Source organism: Rhinolophus hipposideros (assembly GCF_964194185.1).
Source record: "Rhinolophus hipposideros genome assembly, chromosome: 18".
NCBI classification, from domain to species: domain Eukaryota; kingdom Metazoa; phylum Chordata; class Mammalia; order Chiroptera; family Rhinolophidae; genus Rhinolophus; species Rhinolophus hipposideros.
This window is the reverse complement of record NC_138064.1, coordinates 32,848,968-32,869,757: the sequence shown is the minus strand read 5'-3', so window position 1 is coordinate 32,869,757 and position 20,790 is coordinate 32,848,968.

The following is a 20,790-nucleotide window of genomic DNA, read 5'->3' as shown; positions in this document are numbered from 1 at the left end:
GGCAGTGCCAAAACCACAAGTGGTTAGGCATGTTCCGAAAGGAGCCAGGGGAAAAACATACAGAGAAAGTGGGGAAGCAAAGAAAGGAAATTATTGAATTGGCTATAGCTTAAAGCCCAGTTGGCTGTTTGTGCTTGGTTGTCCTTGGCATTTGGAGTTTGTAACTTGGAGGGATTTATAAACTTAGATTGTAGTTAGCTCACTGTGGCTTTAGAGCCATCATGGGAAATTTACTTTTACTTCATTTTTTTGAAAATGGAAGGTCACAGCATATTAAAAAGAAACAAAGCACACACACACACACACACACACACACACACTATTCTCCACAATGCTTTTGTTATAGGCAAGACTAACCTGCTCTTTGATTTCCAACATATGTGGGTTCAACATGTATCAATTTCCTGTCTTATCAGCCAGCTTGGAGTCAACTCTGTACATTTGATTTTTGTTTATTAAAGTGTTTATAAATATGATTCTGACTTCAAAATTCTTTGTGACAGTTCAGTGGCTCTTTGGGGGTGCCTTCTCAGTGGAATGCAAAATTGAAGCCCAAACTTTGTCTCTTGGCTCATCTTATTGAGTTGGCTTCCTTCCAATTGAAGATCTAAAATGGCAACAAAGTTTTCTATTCCTTCCCTGGGAAGTGGAAGATTTGAGATAACATGAGATGAAATTGTGAGTTAGGCCTCTTTTTCTTCTATTTTTCAAGGGCTGTCCTATTTCTCTTCTACGTACAACCACAACCTTGCCAAGAAACTAGTGTATGGAGACTCCTGTGGTGATACCCCCACTAGGCCCAGCCCTTCACAGCATTCTTATAGGATCTTGGCTCTTCTTGCTCTTTCCTGCCAATTTTTTCTGTTTAGAATCCCATTTCTTGACCTAGTTCATTGCTCAGAAATTGATAAACTATACATGTACATATATGAATGGTCGTTTATTATTGTATTAACATTTCTAGTTGAGGAATTTGCATTTGACAGTAGTCTTTCTCAGAGAGAATCTTAATATAAAATGACTTACCAGGTGGGAATTTCAAACAATGTGGCATATTGGCAAGGATTATGTTTATGAGCAAGGACCCATTAGGCTCTTTTAATTATAACAGCTTTGCATGGGTATATTTTATTTAAGCGTAGTAGTTAAAAAGATAGGGACCCCATTCATCCTTCAAGACTCCCCTGAGGCTTAACTTGCTTAAAAGTATTCTCTGACTCCCTCCATTCTTGTATCATTGTTCTCCATCCTCTGTGCTTCCATAGCACCTGATGTGTCACTGGTCATTTCTCTCATCACGCAGTACTGTAGTTATTGGTTTACTTGTCTATCTCCCTTGCTGAACTTTAAGAAAAGACCTATCTTGGTCAACTTTGGGACCCCAAGTGTCTATCAGAGCAATTGTACTCAATATTTTCTGCATGATTGAGTGAGTGATAGACTCCACGTTAAGAAGTAAAAAGACTTTGTACAAGTCTTGTATCTTTCTCTCTTTTGGTTTTGGATGACTAGTGCCTTTCTCATTAAAACATACAAAAAATGATTGTCATTTGGAAGAAGCAGAAAAACTATAGGTTAGAGAGCAGAACTCTTCCATGAAAGGTTATACGAGTATGAGTATAACTGATTATACAATTGAAATTTAAATACAACACAATGGGTTTTATAGGGAGGAACCATCCAGAGACCTTTCATGGGAACTGGAATATGGAGCTTAAAAAGGGGAACAATTTATTAGGAAAGTATTTGCACACTTTATCAGAAAGCAGAATAATCTTTATTTCTGCGAAAATCTAAAACTGACTATGGTATCAGATCAATATAATATGCTAGATTATACTTTAGAAAATTATACAGTATTATAAAATATATATGTTGTATACATCAAGAAATTTTGTAAAGGAAGTCTAAACATGAATATAAGAGTTCTCTTTCCCCAACTGTGTTTTACACTAATCTTTAGAAACAAAGAGGCAAACTTTTTTGGTTGTTGTGAAAATGGTGAACACATTTATTATACTAATGGTTTATCATTACAAGTTCATTTAATAGCACAGGAAATTTCACATATAATTAGAGGCTGTTGACAATCTAGAGCCTGCCTTGATTCCAGGCATCTTGATTCATAGCTGGTTATTATCTCCTACAGAGGGGAACACAGTCATGGGGAGAACAGGTTTAATATATACTCAGTCACCAATTTCCCAATGACTGGGTTTAGGGAAGACTATATAAATTATAATAAAGAAAAAGATTAAAATGTCAGAACTTAAAGTTCTTAACCAACTTGGATCATGTTTTTTGTTCTTTCATTTATATTTGAAGCATATTATGAATCCAACCCAAGATTTTCTTCACCTACATCCTTTGTCCAGACCTCTTCGTTTCCTGAAATCCTCTCTTAGTTAATGCCATAACCATCTTTCTATACCTGGATGGAAATCTTGAGGCCATTTCAGTTCCTCACTTTCCTTTATCTTCCACAGCCTAGGAAATACTAGGTGGTTTTGCCCACAGTGTTCCTCTGATACCAGCCATTTCCTTTTCATTCACATGAACATTGGTCAATTCCAGGCTCTTAGTATCTCTTGCTTGAATTAGTACAATACCCAAACTAACTTAAGTATACATTTCTGATATTTGCCACTCTCTATCCATTATGCCACTGCCCTTCCTAAATGCTGTGGAAGTCTTTGCATTACATTCGAGTCTCTTTTATTGACCCTCCCCTCCATCCCCAGTTCAACCACACACAGTAGGCCACTGTTTCCCAAGGGAGCCATTTTCAGATCTCTGCTTGGTTTATACTAGAAATGGAAAAATAGGTTTCAACACTTAGACCAAAATCAGAAGCAACTTTTGACAGTTTCCATGGAATCCTCAGCCTTCTGAGCTAAGTGGCAGGGAAGGTGTATGTGGTAAAGAGAGAGGAAGAGTGTAATAGGACAAGAAACATATCAGACTCCTCCTTTTCCCTTCTTCAGCCGCCCACACATCCAGTGTCTTCCAGGGTCCTTATTGGGAGGATCTAGTGGAGAGCTAAAGAAAAAGAGAAAACTTAAACTTCAATAAACATGTCACTTTTACATGAACACAGGGTCTGAGGCATTCCTGGAGGACCATGTGAAACCATGGGCTTGATACTGACCTAGCCCAATTATTCATTTCTTTAATCCGACTTCACTGCTGACCAATTTTCTAAATTTAGAGACAATATGTACAGTTAGTTCCATTTGCACCTCAGTCTCTCCTGTGTAAAAAAAAGTGATGATGGATTTAAAATAGTCAACCATGTGAACACTTGATCATGTATTCCTTAACAGCAAAAATGATTGATTGAAGGGGTTATCATGAAACATAGGAAGCCCGGATGTTAAGGTAAGAAGAACTGTGCATGGGTTTTGCTTTTAAAGTATACTCCTGGTGTTATCTTCTCAAGCCCTCTCTCTGGCTGTGTGGAGTAAGAACAAGTCGTGGATGGGCAAGTGGGTCAAGGATTCTCCCCCACTGCCTATAAGGCAACCACCTTTCACATGCTTTGCCCAAGCCAATGTAAGGAGGAGACAGGTCCCCCTCAATTGGCCCATGGGCTGCTGCTTCATGTTTTCTAGCCCTGCAGCTGAGAGCAGACAGACAGTCCCTGTGGAGAGGACGCTGTGGTCCAGACTCTAGACTGAAATGGACGCATTTGGATCACTGAGCTAGGAATTAGCACTAGAGTCTCATACACTTCAAGAGCAGGTGACTGCTCACACTAGCAGATACACTAGAGGGAATAGGTTTATTTTCAAAAGGAAACATCAGAGCCCATAAATATTAAGTGGCCAGCTGCGAACCACTGCAGAGTCAATCTTGACACACTTTATTTAGAGTAAGAGCCAGACAGGTGGCCAAGTGGACACCTGGCAAAAGAAAGGAGGTCAGTCTTGGTAGTACTTGATTGACCACTCGGGATAAAGGAAGGAAAATTTAGTGGTGGAAGCTAGAAACTTGTGAAAATGGAAATGGGGCAAAATAAAATATGACAATCTATTTTCTTTTTATAGATTAGTAATAATGCAAAGGTGGATAAATCAGGAGAGCATTCATCCTTTAAATCGAACAATTTTTGAAAGAAAATGTAGTCTACCTAAGCTTTCTTCTTTAGTTCTGGGAAAATAACCATTTAATTTCTACATGTATATTTATTCAATTCTTATGGCTGATAGTACTCCAAAATGATAACCCCATTTAGATATCATACAAAGTTGGTTTAAGCTATGATAAAATTACTTAGAAATTACTCAAGGTTCTGGCTAGCATCTGAATAAGATGCTGGACAGAAATGATCTTGAGCTGTCCTCTGACTCTGTGCCGTCAATGACTAGGGATTTATCACCGTGTTCTGAATTGAGTTCTTTTCTTCATCGTCAGTTATTTTGAGCTGTTTCCTTTTATCAGAGTGGGAAGGAGGGGTTTTAGGACAGGCCATCTGAGCTCTGGGACATGCACACAGTAAGAGAATACCATCATGAAAATGCCATAATGCCGACCAAGTAGAATGCAGAGTATATCATTCCCTTTATAAGGTGCTAGAGCTGGGCTAGTCCGTGAGGGATCTTTGGGTGACGGAAGCAAAGGACTCAACTAGTTTGGAATGAAAATTTGTTCACAGTGAATTTTTGAAAGATGAAGACAGATGATCTAATCTGTACCCCTCATCATTATTTCCACCCCCTTGGGCTACAGGTAGTAACATTGAGACTTAAATTTGCTGAGTGTGAGAAATGGTGGTGTGGAAATATTTCCTAAAAGATTAGCATCTCCAACTGATCTCTCTGAAGTGAGTATAGGATTATAAAAAGAAGATACAAATCTAAATGGCAACTGGTAATAGGGAAGATCTTAGAATCAAGACAATATTTCAAATAAAAAATTGGAAGTTATAAGTAATCCCTGTTATTTTAAGAAAACATGTTTTATTTTCTAGTTTTTGAGGAAAAAAAATTGTAGCCCATTACCTGCCCAAACGAAGGGAAATGGTTGATAATATTTTGGAAAGCGCCGATTGCATGTATGAGCAGTTCAGGGTTTGCTTCTGGAATAGAATATTCTGTAACCTGAAATTTTCTACTGTTTTCCAAGCCCTGGAAATGTCAGCAATGGTGAAGTGAGCTTAAGAGTGGTTTGGCTAGAAAACCTGAGGACATGAACATTCAGGGGTACCAACACAGCTGATAGGGAGTGGTGTATTTCCTGGGTACTAGATTCAGGGGGTGGGGAAATGTTTAGGGTGGACATGGGCTTGCCTGCTAGGAGGGTCTTCTAATGAGGGATTTTGTTTTTCTCTGACAAGAGTGTCTTAGATGTCATCCTCTTTGGGACAAAGATGTCGTTTGTCCCTGAGGTTTGATGAATTTCCTTGCAGACCACAGGGACACGGTCTCTCCCCTGGAGTAGTTGTGATACAGGATTGCATTTAAATTACCTGTTGTTGGGCTCAGTTTATCTTACCACAGTATTATCCTCACATTCTCCCAGAGCCATGTTCTCACTGCTCCGAATGCCTACTTTTCTGAACAATGAAGGAAGTTCTGCACACCCAATATGGAGACTGAGGTTCAGCAGAATATGTAGATATAATGGTCAGTCCTAAACAGAGGGAAACCTGAGCACTTCAAGAACTTATGGGAGAGTTAGTCTGAATGCTTTCTTTGCGAGGCTCTAGCAGAGGTCTGCCCTCAGTCCACTGTCAAGAGTAATTTCCCCTTCCAGTCTGCATGTCAGAGGTGTCTGTTTCATGGAGAAAGAATTGGATTCCACTAATGGGCTGTCAAGTTCTGCTGAGATTTGTACCTTTGCCAAAACCTTTAACCATTTCCAATGGACAGCTGAAATCCCAATAGAACCGACTACCTAATAACCTCATTTGCTTTCATTAATTAATTAAATCTTACTTCTGCTAAAATTTTACTTCTCAGGGTTTTCTTTGAAAGCAGTGGGAATTCTGAGGATAACCTTTTCCTGAGAAATAAGTAAGACATGATCTTAAAGATAAATTTAAAAAGGTGATCACATCCCATAAACCCAGAGTTGCCATTATAATGGTATAGCAGCTTGGCAGTATACGACTTTAATGCAACAGTGACACATTTTCAGATTTTGCCATCCAAATGCATATAGCTAATGCATACAGTAAAGCTGCCTAGCACCAATGGGAGGAAATGGGGGAATTCATCAAGATATAAAGTGCCAAAGAGATCTTTCTGCCTACATTTGCTGATTTCTTTTAATAAGTCGAAATAGAGATTATAAAATTTCTATTCAAATGGGGTTTCTTAAAATCATCATTATTTTTAATTTCAGAAATATCCAGAACTGAAATGTGACAGTAAAGAAGTTAGAGTAATGGTTTAAACACAAAAATCTTAAAATGTTTGGTTTTAGTCATTGAAAAGAGAATGATTGCTACCTAGAATCTTAATTTGGTGGCCTTGGAAAACCACAAAGATAAGGAGACTGAATTGAAGACATTGTAAATAGACACGTCAAAAATAATGGTCTCGGGCTGAAAAATGTTTTGCAAATCAAACATTTGGTAACTTCACAAAATCCAATATATAGTAAGTATGTATAATTGGAAAGTTTCCACTTTCTATCGGTTTGTGGGTCGATGAAAACAATTAGCATTCATTTCCCAGTCTCTATATTTAGTAGCCTTCTTGTATGTAATGTAAAGACCACTGCCCAGCACAATTGTCCCCAAGGAGTGACGTGCAACCTATGCAGGGTGCTGCCGCTCTCTCAGCACTGAGCCACGTCCCCTTGTCTTCTGGTCATCGGCCCGGCCTGCGGACACACCCCTGTTTGGTCACGTCCTTATGGGGGATCGACCTGGATGTTTTCTGAAACAACCCAAAGTATCACCACCTTCAATTACTAAAATGACAAAACCCTAAAGTACAAAACCATGTTGTGTTGCCTTTAATCCTTACCGTACCTGGGCCATGCTATGGTCTGTGTGGGGTTGGTTGTCTTTTTCCTATTTCAAGCTTCACTTTGAACCCGGACCTGAGCATTGCTTCTTATGCTCGAGTCTCACAGAGTCACTTGGGAAAATAGTCTCTCATTTCTACTTGAAAACTACCTCCTCTTAGAGACTATAAACCCTGGCTGGTATAGGACCAGCTGCTGTCACATTTCCCTTTCAGCCCTCTCGTGGTTTCCAGGAAATAAATCAATTTCTATGATTAGACCCCAGTGTGATGTCCCAGAAATAGCACTTCATTCTTTACATTCTGAAAGGGCTGCATGTCCTGTAAGTCCAGCCAGGACCACTCATGATGCATAGAAAAAAAACAACTCCATTGTAAAGGCAGGAGCCATTAAATTCTGTAGAATTCACACATCTAAAATTGTTTCCAGACAGACCTAGGATCTTTACGATCATCCCCTTCTATCCTCATTCTAAACAACTCCTCTTTGATTTATAGTTATTAAAGTGGAGAAAGACACTAATGCTCTTAGTTCTCTATAAATTAGTCCAGAGAAGTGGGGGATACAGAGGACAATAGAGTTATCCTCCTTTTATACTCTTTAGAATTTAAGAGACTATAGAAAATCACTTCATTCATCAGGAGAATACACCAGCTAATAACAGACTCTGGGCTTGATGCAATCTCTTTTACTTATTGATTACTGGATCCATTAGGAAATGCTCAAAATATAGTGCATTTTTTTCCTTACCTAGAGGGAGAAATTGTATCTGGCTGGTGTATGTTACCTTAGTGACAATGTCATGTCACAACTAAAAAGTTGACTGTATGGACAAAAATCTTAAAATTTTGATCATTATCTTAGAGGGCTTTCCTACTGATTGAAAAATCTTTAAGGAACTCTCTAGAGAATGTTAAAGTAGAGGTCTTTTTAAGTAATGTAATTTGTCTTACTAGAGATTCCTTGCTCCTTCCCTCTTAGATAAAAAAAAATGGGATGAAAATGTGAGGACTTAAAAGTTAGTGGTTTGGAGGAGTGACATTTTATTTGGGGAAAATCAGTTTTCCGATTAACTGGGAACTTATCCACTTAGGAAGTGTGTGGTCACGCAGCAGCCTACCTGTTTGTCTACATGTACCTGCCCCTAAAGAAAAGAGAGTCTGTGAGACGGATCCTTTCAGGGACCTTGCTTCACCTTTGTGTTTGCACCTCATGTCTCCCTGTTTGGCCCCAATAAGATGGCTGGTCAGCCAATGATGAGTAAGATTCCCCACGGGGTGGGGGGACAACTCAAGCCAGGCACAGTCGAATAGGGACCAACAGGAGAACCCATGGGGTTCGTAGAGGTGGACACAGCCTCCCACCTTCCCAGGGCTAAGAAAACCCTCTGCCTCTGTTGCTGCCTTCCTTCCCAAAACCTGGGGAAGTACATACATCCTGAGACTTACAGTCCAGCTGCCTGTAGGCAAGGGTGATTGACTTGTATCAGTTTCCTATCATGATGTATAGGGTTCATAGATCTTGAGATTGACAAGCTTTATCTCCTTTACTTCCCCACCTAACTAATAAAAGCTAATGCTAGGCCCAATTAGGCACCCAGTCCTTGAGACTGGGGGGTCCCTTGGCCCTGCTTAAACTCTATTCATGGCTACTGTCTTTTCTTAACCCTGCGCCTCCCTCCTCGCTCCCCACAACTCACGTCGCATGGGACGCGACAGAAGTGGAACTTCTTGGGGTAGAATAGTCCTTGCAAAGAATGCAGGAAATTGTACACTGGAACATTCATGCAGATGTGCAGCTACAATCACGTTTATTGTCTGATCTCTTATGAACAATTTCTAGAAATACAACAGACCTTTGATGTGGTAGACTTTAAAATGTACCATTTGGACCATTTATAAGCAACCCAAAGGAATTGAAATGTGTTGTTTGCTAAGGCACACATTTGAGTGGATTTCCACTAGAAGGATAACGGAGGAAGAATATCCCTTATCTGGATAGGTAGGTTAGCAGATTCGCAGGTTGGGGAAAAGAAGGGTAGAGTTAAGTTGTTAGAACCCAGGGGCTCAGAGGAAAGCCCCTCTAGAGTTGGTGCTTGGATCTCTGAGGTGAGGGTACAAGCCAGTGGTGCTTGGTCCTCAGAGGGGGAGCACACAGAAGGAGGTGTGCAGTGTGGCTGCTGTCTCTGGACCCACCCTGCCTAGTGCCTGGATCAGGGATGCAGAGCAGCTGGCTGATATTCTGAAGGCTGACGTTAGTGTCACTGGTGCTGGCAGTGCCTAGAGAAGCGGAAATCTGGAGCAGGAGCTGGAGCAGGAGGGTCACTTGCAGTCAGGGGTCAAGGGTGCTGCAAGAATCTAGTCACCTTCCAATCACCAGCCTGTGACTCCACTGACAAATCTTAATTGGAATCCAGCTGGCAAGACATTCTGGGATATGTAGTTTCCAGAGTCCAGACTCAACCTCCCAGAGCGGAACACAGAAGAGAGTGCTAGCACTGAGAAGCAGTTAGCCAGGAACCCATTCAGTGGCCCTACCCGTGGCCATCAGAGAGGTTGGCTAAGTTGTCCAAATTCACAGCTAGGAAGTAAAAGGGTTGGGATTCTTGGGTGAGTATATGGGGATTGAAGAAGCCATTCTCTGTTCATGGTATCAAGCTGATTTCAAGTGAAGAAAGCATTCCGCTTTTAATTTTGTTTTTATTAAAAGAAATATCAATCAACCTCATTAAAAATGTAACATATCTCAATGGTGGTACAAATGACTACTACTAATATATGTACTTTATTGCTTGAATTGAACAGAGAGATAACTTTCCATGGAATATATATATATATATATATATATATATGCTATTGAAAGAACTGGTTCACTTTATTTCTTTTTCAAAATTGAAATGGCATTTTATGAATGTAAGAGTAATATGTGCTCACTGTGAAAATTCAGGAAAAACCTGAAATGTTTAAAGAAGAAAATAAAACTCCCTGAATAGTCCATCTAATCCATCAACCTGGGGTGACCTCTGGTAACTATCATTTCACTATGGTACACTGGAAAATGAAAACAATCACTATGTTTTTTTATTTACTTAATATTTATTTAAAATAAAATGAAGTTATTATACAATAACGTGAATAACATATTCATATAAAATAACTATATTTTCCAAACAAATTTTTCTAAAACAACATTTAGTGAAAAGAAAGGCATTCTTTTACATATTTGCATATCTTTTTACTGATTGGCTAAATGAAGATAACTGGATTCTCATACCTGCTTCGCAATCTGTTGAAATATATTGTTTTTGGTTGAAGTATATAAAGAAAATCTAGCTTCACACGGATATGTACTGGAAACAGTATGAGTACTTTAGTAGCTCTTTTAGATAATTGTGGATATTCTTCTTTGGTTTATAACCTAACCTCTTAAATGTTAGATGTAATGCAGTCACTGTATTTATGGTTTTTGATGTTTTGTCATTGCTAAGGAAATTTTTCACACAGTCTTAGAATTGCAAAGCCAGAAAGGCTTCATTTCATATGTAAAAACCAAGAGCTAGCGTGTGACAGAGCTGGGGTGAGAACAATGGTAATCAGACTCCAAATCCATGATCCTTTCAGCAGGTTCCACCTCACCTCGGGTTTATCTGTCATTGCTTTTACTGAAAAAAAAAAAAAAAATTTGTTTCAAGAAAATGAGAATGTTATTTGTAAATTGTAATTTAAAAAAAAATAATAGATACTAAATTTTATTTTTCCTGTCTGTTTCCCCCAAATGATTCAGTTTTTTGAAGAAAGAGAGTAAGAGAGTTGATTGGTTACTGTGACTCTGAATCAAACATGCAGGATCCTCAATTTCTCCAACAGCGGCCACATGGTACAGAATTATGCTTTCACTGCTGATAGGCCCTCAAATATTTGCCAAGCTGAGTAAGACTTGCCATGAATACCTCACAGTCTGAAATTACCATCTGCAAAATGTTTTTTTCTGTTAGAGTGCATTATGAAACTAAGTTTATTCTTCAAAATTCCCTCAACTAGTAATTAATATAGCTAAAGGAGAAAAGTTTTATAGAATCAAAAATGGCTTTTAGTTGTACTATTGTTCGAGAAGAACAATTTAAAAACATCTGCTTTTTTGTATCATGGTCCTAATTTATTGTGTTGTTTTTTTTCTCTTGTAGGTGGTAAGATAGTGAATCAAAGAATAGGATAAAATGTAAATGTGACTATCTCTTCTTTTTAGGTCCTTACTAATAGAGAAGGGATTCTCTTCCAGATTTTTAGAGGGCTGAATTATACAGCAACTTAGTAAATATTTAAGATTCAGTAAAACTCAATTTGGGTTTGGTTGCATATTTATATTTATAATTTTTGACACTGTATTCCTTTTAGGCTAATATAATGTGTATGCTTGATTCTTCATCACACAAAAAAAATCACAAACACTGTAAGTTAATAGAGAAGACAGAATTTCAAACATGAAAAGTGTTTGTATTAATATGGATAAGAATTTTGCCTTTAGTAAATGAAGTATGGCATGGACTTACCTCCCTCAGAATCTTTTCAGAAGTATCAGAATTGAACATTTTCTCTCTTTTGCTTCATATTTCTTTTGGGAAAATTCCTTGAACTATAACCTAAAGAAACTGAAAAGTGGGCTCTTTTCAGACTGGTTACATTTCCTTCTATTTAGCTGATTTTCAAAAAAAAAATTTTAATTAAAATTTATTGGGGTGACAATGGTTAATAAAATTACATTGGTTTCAAGGGTACAATCTGTGATACACAATCGTTTAGTGGTTACCACATGGTATGGAGGAAGGGGTGTAGTAGATTAGGGTAAATGGGATCAAATATGTGGTGATGGAAGGAGAACTGATTCTGGGTGGTAAACATATACAATGTGATTTTCAAAATCTTTTTTTTTTTTCTTCAAAATCTTAACTGGAAATAAGAAGTGCTGTTCTCTGCTAGTCAGAGTGTTTCTTGCCACTGAACTAGTTGTGTGACATTGACCAAGTTAGCTGGCTGGGCCTTACTTTTGTGATCCATTAAATGGGAATAATATTTTCCTTGATACAGAGTTTCAGGGGAAAACATAAAATACGGTATGCAAAGTACTTAGCATAGCATGTGATCAAAGTAAAACCTCATTTATCGTTATTGAAGAAACTCTCCTGATTTTCCAGATGAAACCATGTTCTTCCTTCCCTCTGTAGAACGTACTAGTAGATGCCATGACATGCTGAATGCTCCTGGCTAGAAGCTATTCAAGAAAGTGTGGTTCAGCATTGGTACCACTTGCGTGATCACTTGGTATCACTGTGTTAGTAATGCAGATTTTTAGATCTCAGCCTCTGAATGGGACCTGCTGAATGGGATTGTTATTTTAACAACCCCCAGGTGATTCATAAACACATTAAAGTTGCATATTTAAGCTTCTCAGACTTTATTTTAAAGAAATTTACCACTTGGTCTTTGGCTGGGGCCCTCCTGAAAAAAGTGTGTGCTCAGCTCAAAAGATGAGAGGGACCTGGAGTTAACAGCTGGCGAAACATCTGGGCAGCCAGTCCTTTCTTCAAGGGAGAGCCAAATGACACTCGCCATGTCTGCTACAATTCCAATCTGTTTTTCTTTTTTAATCTGCAAACCTATGGATACATGCGAAGTATAAATAAATAAGCCTATGAGACCAATGTCTTATTTACTTTGTAGGATGAATACACCTACAAATGTAAAGACTTTGAACATCCCGAGTGCAAAAATAATTTATACATTTTAATGATGGTGTTTGGAACTTGACAAACACTCATGCTCTCTCTGTGCACCGATCTCTATAAATATAGTCATCGACAGTCATATCCTCAGAGCTGCGATTTGAATCTTAACTGGTTTTCAAAATTATTGTGAATTTGCTAACGAATCAAAATTCTAAACACAAATGGGCTCATTCAGGGTGCATAATGTATATCTAAACCACCATGGAAATATCCGAGCAGGTTGAAGAATGGTTTCCACAATCTCTACTAAGTTTCACAGAGTAGGAATAAGCAATGGAAAAGGACATTTATCTGAAGCATCTATCACACTCTCAAGCTTTCTCACAGGAAGGCAAGTTGATGTGGTAAAAATGTGTGAAGGTCACTGTTTGAGAATGGTCTCTGTCACTTAGTTCCTGGGCTAATGTCATTAGGAAATTGGTCATTACAATGTCTACCTCACAGCAGCCTGGGAGGGAATAAGGAAGTGGATTTGTTGACTCCTTTCAATGAGTCAGTGAAGTTATTATATCTACTTATTATCTAGTTTACTTCTCAAGATGCTGTGAAGTTGGATATCTACATTTAACAAATGAGGAAGGTGATACAGTTACTAAGTAGCAGAGATCAAATTTGAACCAAATTCTATCCAACACTAGAAATGGTGTTCTTTTTTTTTATACCAATCTACCTCCAAACAAAACATTTGTGAAATTCTTGTACATATATGTTAGTATTGTAAACAGAATGTCAAAATAGCACTCGTTATGTCTCAGATTTGATTGAGACTACAGTGGTCGAGAACAATCTGATAGGTGTCCAATATCCATACAGAATATCCTAAAACAAGAAGTTTCCACACTGGGGGTCCCAACAGATTGTAAATTAGTTTCCCAACATTGTCTTATCGTGCATTTTGACAGTATAAAAGAGTTGAGGTAAAGAGGCCTTGGGAGAAAGAATTTCCTAGGAGAATTGTAAATATTCAAGACCTCAAACTTCCCCTTTCTTCCACCAATGGCAGAAGGAAGGTGCTTGTTTTTCTCCCCATCAAAACCAAATTAGAAATGCTGAAGGAAGAACCATTCAGAGAAAAAAAACTTGATATGCTTAAAGAAGCTTAAGAAAAGAGAAAGTCTGATATTTGATTTTTACCAAGATGTGTATCACTGTGACACAGGTTGAAGCTGCCCTTTTTTTCTGGCAGTGTAGAGAAGGTTTCTTCACTTTCATTTCTAGTATGATAAAGATGCATGTTTTCCAGCGACCAAAAGTCTGCCTTGTTGGAAGAGGACTAATTTAGTAGAGAAGGGGACCCTACCAGAGGGTGTAGATTGTGGGGGAAGCTGAAATTCCTTAGTTTATCCTGACGAGTGGAATAGGATGAAATTCCATAAAAGTAATTTCACTTTAATTCACCCTCATCCTGCATTTTGGTGGCGTAGCCTTTTAGGGATGCGAGTTCATTGTAGGGAGATTTTTATTTTATTTTATTTTTTGTCTGTTAGTTGTTCATCTTTTTAGCCTGTCAAAATTAAGGTTCACCTTGGCAAATGCCCTCAGTGTGCAGGTGCCTTCTGAGAGCACATCTCTTTCTGTGTATTACTTTCTCTTCACTTTTGATTTTGTGCTTTGTTTCTTTCTTGTTTTCACTTGTATGTTTTTAACAAGATGATATTAATATTTTATTAAAATTAATAAGGTTTGTAGTTGTTTTCTGAGAGAGAATTAATCTGAATTACCTAATCAACCACTAATAGAAGTAGGAATTCCAGTTGTGCACATTTCTTCACAATGTGTCCCATCTTGCTCAGAGAGCTTCATGGTACCACACTGTTTTTTTTAGATGCTTTATTCCCCTTCTTCATCAGGTCCAGTACTAGTTTTATAGGCAAATCAATGATTTTTTCATACATTTTCAATATAGTATTCTAGTCTTCTGCTCCTGTAATAGTTGAATTTTTAAGAAAATATCAGTAAGGCATCACGCTGTTCTATTGCTGCTGTTTCTCCAAATTTCTATAACATCCATGTGACAGTATTTCTCTATTTGTGTTAATATTTCTGACTCACTTTGTTACTCTCATTCCACTTTACCTTGTTATATAATCTTTGTAGGATATAAAAATTATTTCTGTCTTTCTTCCAAAGTAATTTTCCATGGAATATATCCTATGGTTCTACTTTATCTATTATGCTGGGGTCCTTCAGAGAAGGTTGTGGAGCTGTATCTGGGTACCAGTATCCCTCTCTTTCTCATTTTCCAGTTCAAAAATTTCTTGATTTTTTCCAGTAGGTTTCTGCCCACTAGAATCCTCTCAGCCTTTAGGATGGGCAGACAAGGCCTCAGTAGAGACTCAATGTATGTTGTAACAAGATTCAGAAAACCAAATTCTATTTTTCGCTGATACCCTCAGATTGAACTCTTTTCATTCTCTCTACTTTTTCTAACAAAGCTACTACTTTCATTTGGAGGAAGTGATGAAAACCATCTCTGTTTCCATGATATTCAGCTTTTTACCTAAAATTCTCTGACAGGGAACTTTTTTTTATGACATTACTGTTCATTCCTATGGGAGTAAGAAGAGTATGTCAGGTGCATTTAATAAGCCTTGGCAAGCTTTTGTTCAGGACTTAGACATACACTCTCAGAAGCCAATTACCTTCGTCAAGGCACACTGTAATATTAGGACAGAAATCTATTGAAATGATGTCAAGGAAAAGAGAGATTCATTGTAAGATTACATGACAATGTTATAGAATCCAATTGTTGGTAAAATAGACAGGTCTATTGAGACATAGAAAGTAATCGGCAGCTGTTTTTTTCATCTCTCTCTCTCTCTATCATCATGGTTCCTTATTTTTATTCTCTCAGTCTGTCCATTTTGTTTTCCTGATTATTTGTCTTATTTATCAGTACCGTGTTTCCCTGAAAATAAGACCTAGCAAGACAATCAGCTCCTATACATATTTTGGAGCAAAATTTAATATAAAACCCCGTATTTTATATTATATTGTTATCTTATCTTATCTCATCTACCTCGTCTTATATTGATTTTTGCTCCAAAAGACGCATTAGAACTGATTGTCTGGCTAGGTCTTATTTTCAGGGGAATGAGGTATGTAAAGGTATGTATGTATACGAGGTCTGACAATTAAGTTCACGAACTTGTTGCAGTGATGTTGCTAAGCTTTTTTGATGTCAGAGGGATTATTCATTACGAATTTGTACCAACTGGGCAAATAGTTAACCAAATTTACCATTTGGACGTGCTGAAAATGCTGTGTGAGGAAGTCAGACGACCTGAACTTTTCGCCAATAATTCATGGCTCTTGCATCACGACAATGCACCAGCTCACACGGCACTGTCTGTGAGGGAGTTTTTAGCCAGTAAGCAAATCACTGTATTGGAACACCCTCCCTACTCACCTGATATGGCCCCCAATGGCTTCTTTCTTTACCCGAAGAGACAGGAAATATTGAAAGGAAGACATTTTGATGACATTCAGGACATCAAGTATAATACAATGACAGCTCTGCTGGCCATTCCAGAAAGAGAGTTCTAAAATTGCTAGGAAGGGTGGACTAGGTCCTGACATCAGTGCAGAGTTTCCAAGGGGAGTGCTTTGAAGATGACTGTAGTGCGTTTCAGCAATGAGGTATGTAGTACTTTTTCTAGAATGAGTTTGCTAACTTAATTCTCATACTTCTTATGGCTAAAAATGTCTGTGAAGTCAGAATCTTTGTGGACTTGTATCTCCAAAATCCATCATCATATAAATAATAATCTCTATGTCTCTTAGTTAAAATTCCTGAGAGATTTTGATTATCTCAACCAGATGAGGTGTCCACCCATGTCCAATGTGCTGTGGCAAATACAGTGAGGTCATCCAAACTAAACATAGGAGACAGTCTCTTAGGTGGGGGTGTGGATGGAGAGATTGGGATTACTTTATCAGTGCATCAGCAGACTCACAGTTCTAGAATGGAGAGAGATGTATCTTCATTTGTGTGAAGTGTCTTTTTTGATTCACTTATTTCAACATATATACTAAGTACAGGGGTAAGCAGGTTATTTATTGTTATTGACTTTTAGATGGATGGGGTTTGGAGTTGTCATTGTTGTTAATTAAATGCTTCCGTTTCACCTTCCTTGACCACATAGCTGCCACACAAATCAGATCAAGAGTTATCTTTCCTATATGTGTTTTGCTAGTTATTAAGTCCAAACTTTGGCTTTCCTTCCTTTCTTTCAGAATTATTTTCTTCTATTCTTTCATCTTCCAATGAACTGGAATAGGGTTGCTTTTCCCCAAATAGAGATACCTGCTTGTTCCTAAAATATATATCATCTGTGAAACTTCTGAATCAGACAAACCTAATGTCCACTTTGTAGGTTCCCCTCTCTCACCAGATGAGGCACAGAATTTAGCGGTCTTCCTTGGAATAGTCATGTTCCCATGTATAATAGCAGCATTATTGTTTCAGTAAGCACGTCTCTGCTAGCTAATGAGTGTGTGTGTATCTTCATATGCTTTTTAACCTTTTGGATGACCTTTTGTACAACCTTCTTTTATATCCCATGCCATTATTTTTCTTGTTGATTTGCTGGAGTTCTTTTTATGTTCTTGATATTAATTTACTGTCAGTTTTATCTTCCATTCTATCATTTTTCAGGTAAAGATATCTACTTAACAAGGACACTATTCATTGTTGACCAAGTGTCTTTATTTTAATGTAAACAAATTCATCTTAATTTTGCCTTGTAGTTTACACAATTTGTCTAAGAAATCTTTCCCTGCTATTTGCTGACATATTCTTTTTGTAAATGCATATATTTATCTTTTATAATTAAATCTTAATCTCCCTGGAATCTACCTCTTATGTGGTATTAGTAAGCGATAAAGACCCATTTTTTTTCTACCTGTTGTGAGCTACTTTTTTGAACACCATCTCTCCTGATTTGATTGTTGTTCCTTGATTTGTGGTGCTACCTTTGTTATGTATTCCAGGAAATCGTCTATATCTGGAAAATGTTTTAAGGTAAAAATTAACTATTCCTCAATAAATTTGATAGAACTTATCTATAAAATCACTTAAGACCATAGTTTTTGCTAATTAGTTTGTTTAAGTTTTCTATTTTTTATGCCCAATTTTTCCATTTATGTACTGTATATTTTTCTAGAAATCTAGTTGTTTCATTCAAGTTTTCAAATTTATTAGTATATAGTTGTACAATGAACATATACATGTGGACATCATGATCTTATTGTTTTTTTAATCTCTGGGGTGTCTTGATTATTCATCATTTTATTGTATATGTTAAAAATAAGCATCTCTTTTTGCCTTAATCAGTTTCACTAGAAGTCTTTTACTTTAAAATTTTTTTTCAAAGAACCAAATATTTAGTTTTGTTGGTCTTCTTTTTTAAATCCTTTATTACATTGATTTCTGCTCGGAAACTCATGTCCATCTGCAATACGTGTTTGATGAGATTCTTAGAACATTCAATTCTGCCATAAAGATAAGGAAAATAAATGAGAAGAGTGAATAATAAGTAGGTTTATAACCTGTAAGATATATTAGACATAGAATAAATTGAATAGCGCATATGTGTGTTCAAGATAGACTATAAAATATGGAGAAACTACGAGACACCAAGCATTTATGACACCCTAAAGATACCATGGTATTAGAGCCCCTAATATTCACTATACTCTACTATACACAAGGCTTCTAAGACACTCAATAGTCATAATGTCACCCATGGTGACGTCTATTCTAGCTCCTGTGCCTTCTGCTCAAGAAATACAGAAAAACTCGTAGCTGTTAATTATGATAATTGGCAAGCTACAATAGTAGCCATGAGTACTTAGCCTTGTGTCACTCTCTGATAAGAGCAAGTACCACAGGTTGACTCTAGGCATCTTCCACATTCTGTGTCCATTGCTCAAACCTCAACTCTAGTCCACACATCCACACCTTTAGCAGGAAATATGTGGCCCAGTGAGGACATGTAAACACTGTACTTAAGGATTCTAGTAATGTGGTTAGTCCTTCCTGTTAGTACTCCATCCTAAGTGTGGCTAACCTACCCCATCTTCTTCCCCAGTCTTCTCACTGAGTGTTTTCACAACTGAACAAACTGCATGATTTAAGCATCTTAATTTAGTCTATGAACTATTTCAGGCCATGGCCTCTGAGTTAGCTTGCCTGACAGTGTACTTGGAGGATACCATTACATCTAGTTAATTTTTCGCATAACATTTTCTTCTTGTGCCTTTCTTTTTTCTTTTACTCTGTTGTTCACCTTCTTGTTTCTTAGATAAAAACATCTGAAGTTTTAGTGTCCTTCAAGGAAACTGCTTTAGGTGTGTCCCATATATTTAAAGATGTGATGCTTTCTTTAACTAGGCTTAATAATTTAAAACTAATATGACACTAATACAAAACAGTCACCATTCTATATTTTGAAAAAAGTTTTAAAAGTAACATTTATATAGAAATGTATATTGTTTCCAACATCAGATTGTTTAAACTATAATTTTGTTATTAATTTCTAATGTATTGCATTATGGTCAAAGACCTTTTGAATGGTATTAATACCTTGGAATTAATGGAGGTTTCCTTTATGGTCTTAAATGTGGCTGTTTTTGTAAACACTCTATATGTATGCAAAAAGAATGCATGTTTCCTGTTTATTGATCATAGAGTTTGATATATTTTTATTAACTTGAGTTTGATAGTTGTGTTTTTCAGATATTTTATAACACTTCTAATATTTTGTTTGTATGATATGTCAGATTCTGAGACAGTATGTTAAAATCTTCAACTACAATTGATAGATCATCTATTTCTTCCTGCAGTTCTCCCACTGTTGCCTGATGTATTTTGAAGCTGTATTCTAAGATGCGTATGAGATTATGATGGTTATGATCTTCTTGATTAATCATTCCTTTTTACTAGTTATAATTCCCTTTCTATCCTTTATGATTTTTTTGTCTTAAATTCTATTTAGACAGGTATTGAGAGAACTCACTTTTTTTTTTGTTCATATATCCCTATCATAAATTTTCCCATCCATTTTCAATCTTTTTTTCCTTGTTCTTTTCTCTCTCTCTCTCTTTCTCTTTTTGTCTTAGCTATGTCTCTCATCACCTATACATTGTTGGGCTTTAATGTTTTAATCCAACATGAGATTCTCTGTTTTTAATTGGTGGCTTTGACCAATTTACCATAATTAATCTTATATTAACACTTATTTCATACATCTTAAGACCTCTCCTCATAATACACACTGGCTCAAAAGCCTAATTTTTTATTTTTGTGTATTTCTTTTTTTTTCTGTCCTGTTTTTCATTAATTACTAATGCCCGGAATGCATGTGGTCCCTCTGCTTCTAGAGCTTCTCCAGGGTTGGCATCTGGAGAGGGAGCCAATAACCCTAACTCGTTTGCCATATCAGCTGGCCCTACACTCTCAGTACCTCTTCTTTCTCCACTCCCCACTTTGCTTCATCACATGGCACATAGTCAAATGGGTGAATGAATATTCATGGTTCTCACCATCTTATCTATTCAGGACTCAATTCTTATCAACCAATAAGTGGGAGTCTTACTACAAACAGTGCAAGAACAGCCCTGCCTACTCTTACCCGGCTCTTCAACAGGCCTCAAATTCGATCAGATGTGTCCACAAGGAGACCATGGAATGTTCCCCAGTATATGTTTTGTCTCCCAAGTATTTGCACGAGGACCACATTGGAAATGGAGAACTGCAAACCAACACTATGTGTGAAAACCTCCCTGGCTAGAGAAAGAAATCATCACTATAGAAAGAAATCCTTTCAAACTATAGAAAGATAAATCACACCTGAAGACCCCTCAGATTTGCGAACAACTTCTGTCCTCTCTACCACCAGGAGAAAACTCTCTGGTATTCTTTAGAGTTAAGAGGCAGAACAGTTTTGCTTTGAAGGGCAGGATGGTATAGCAGGGCAGACAAAGATGGTGATTTAAAAAGCAGAGGTATTAGGCACTCTTGCTTCAGATCC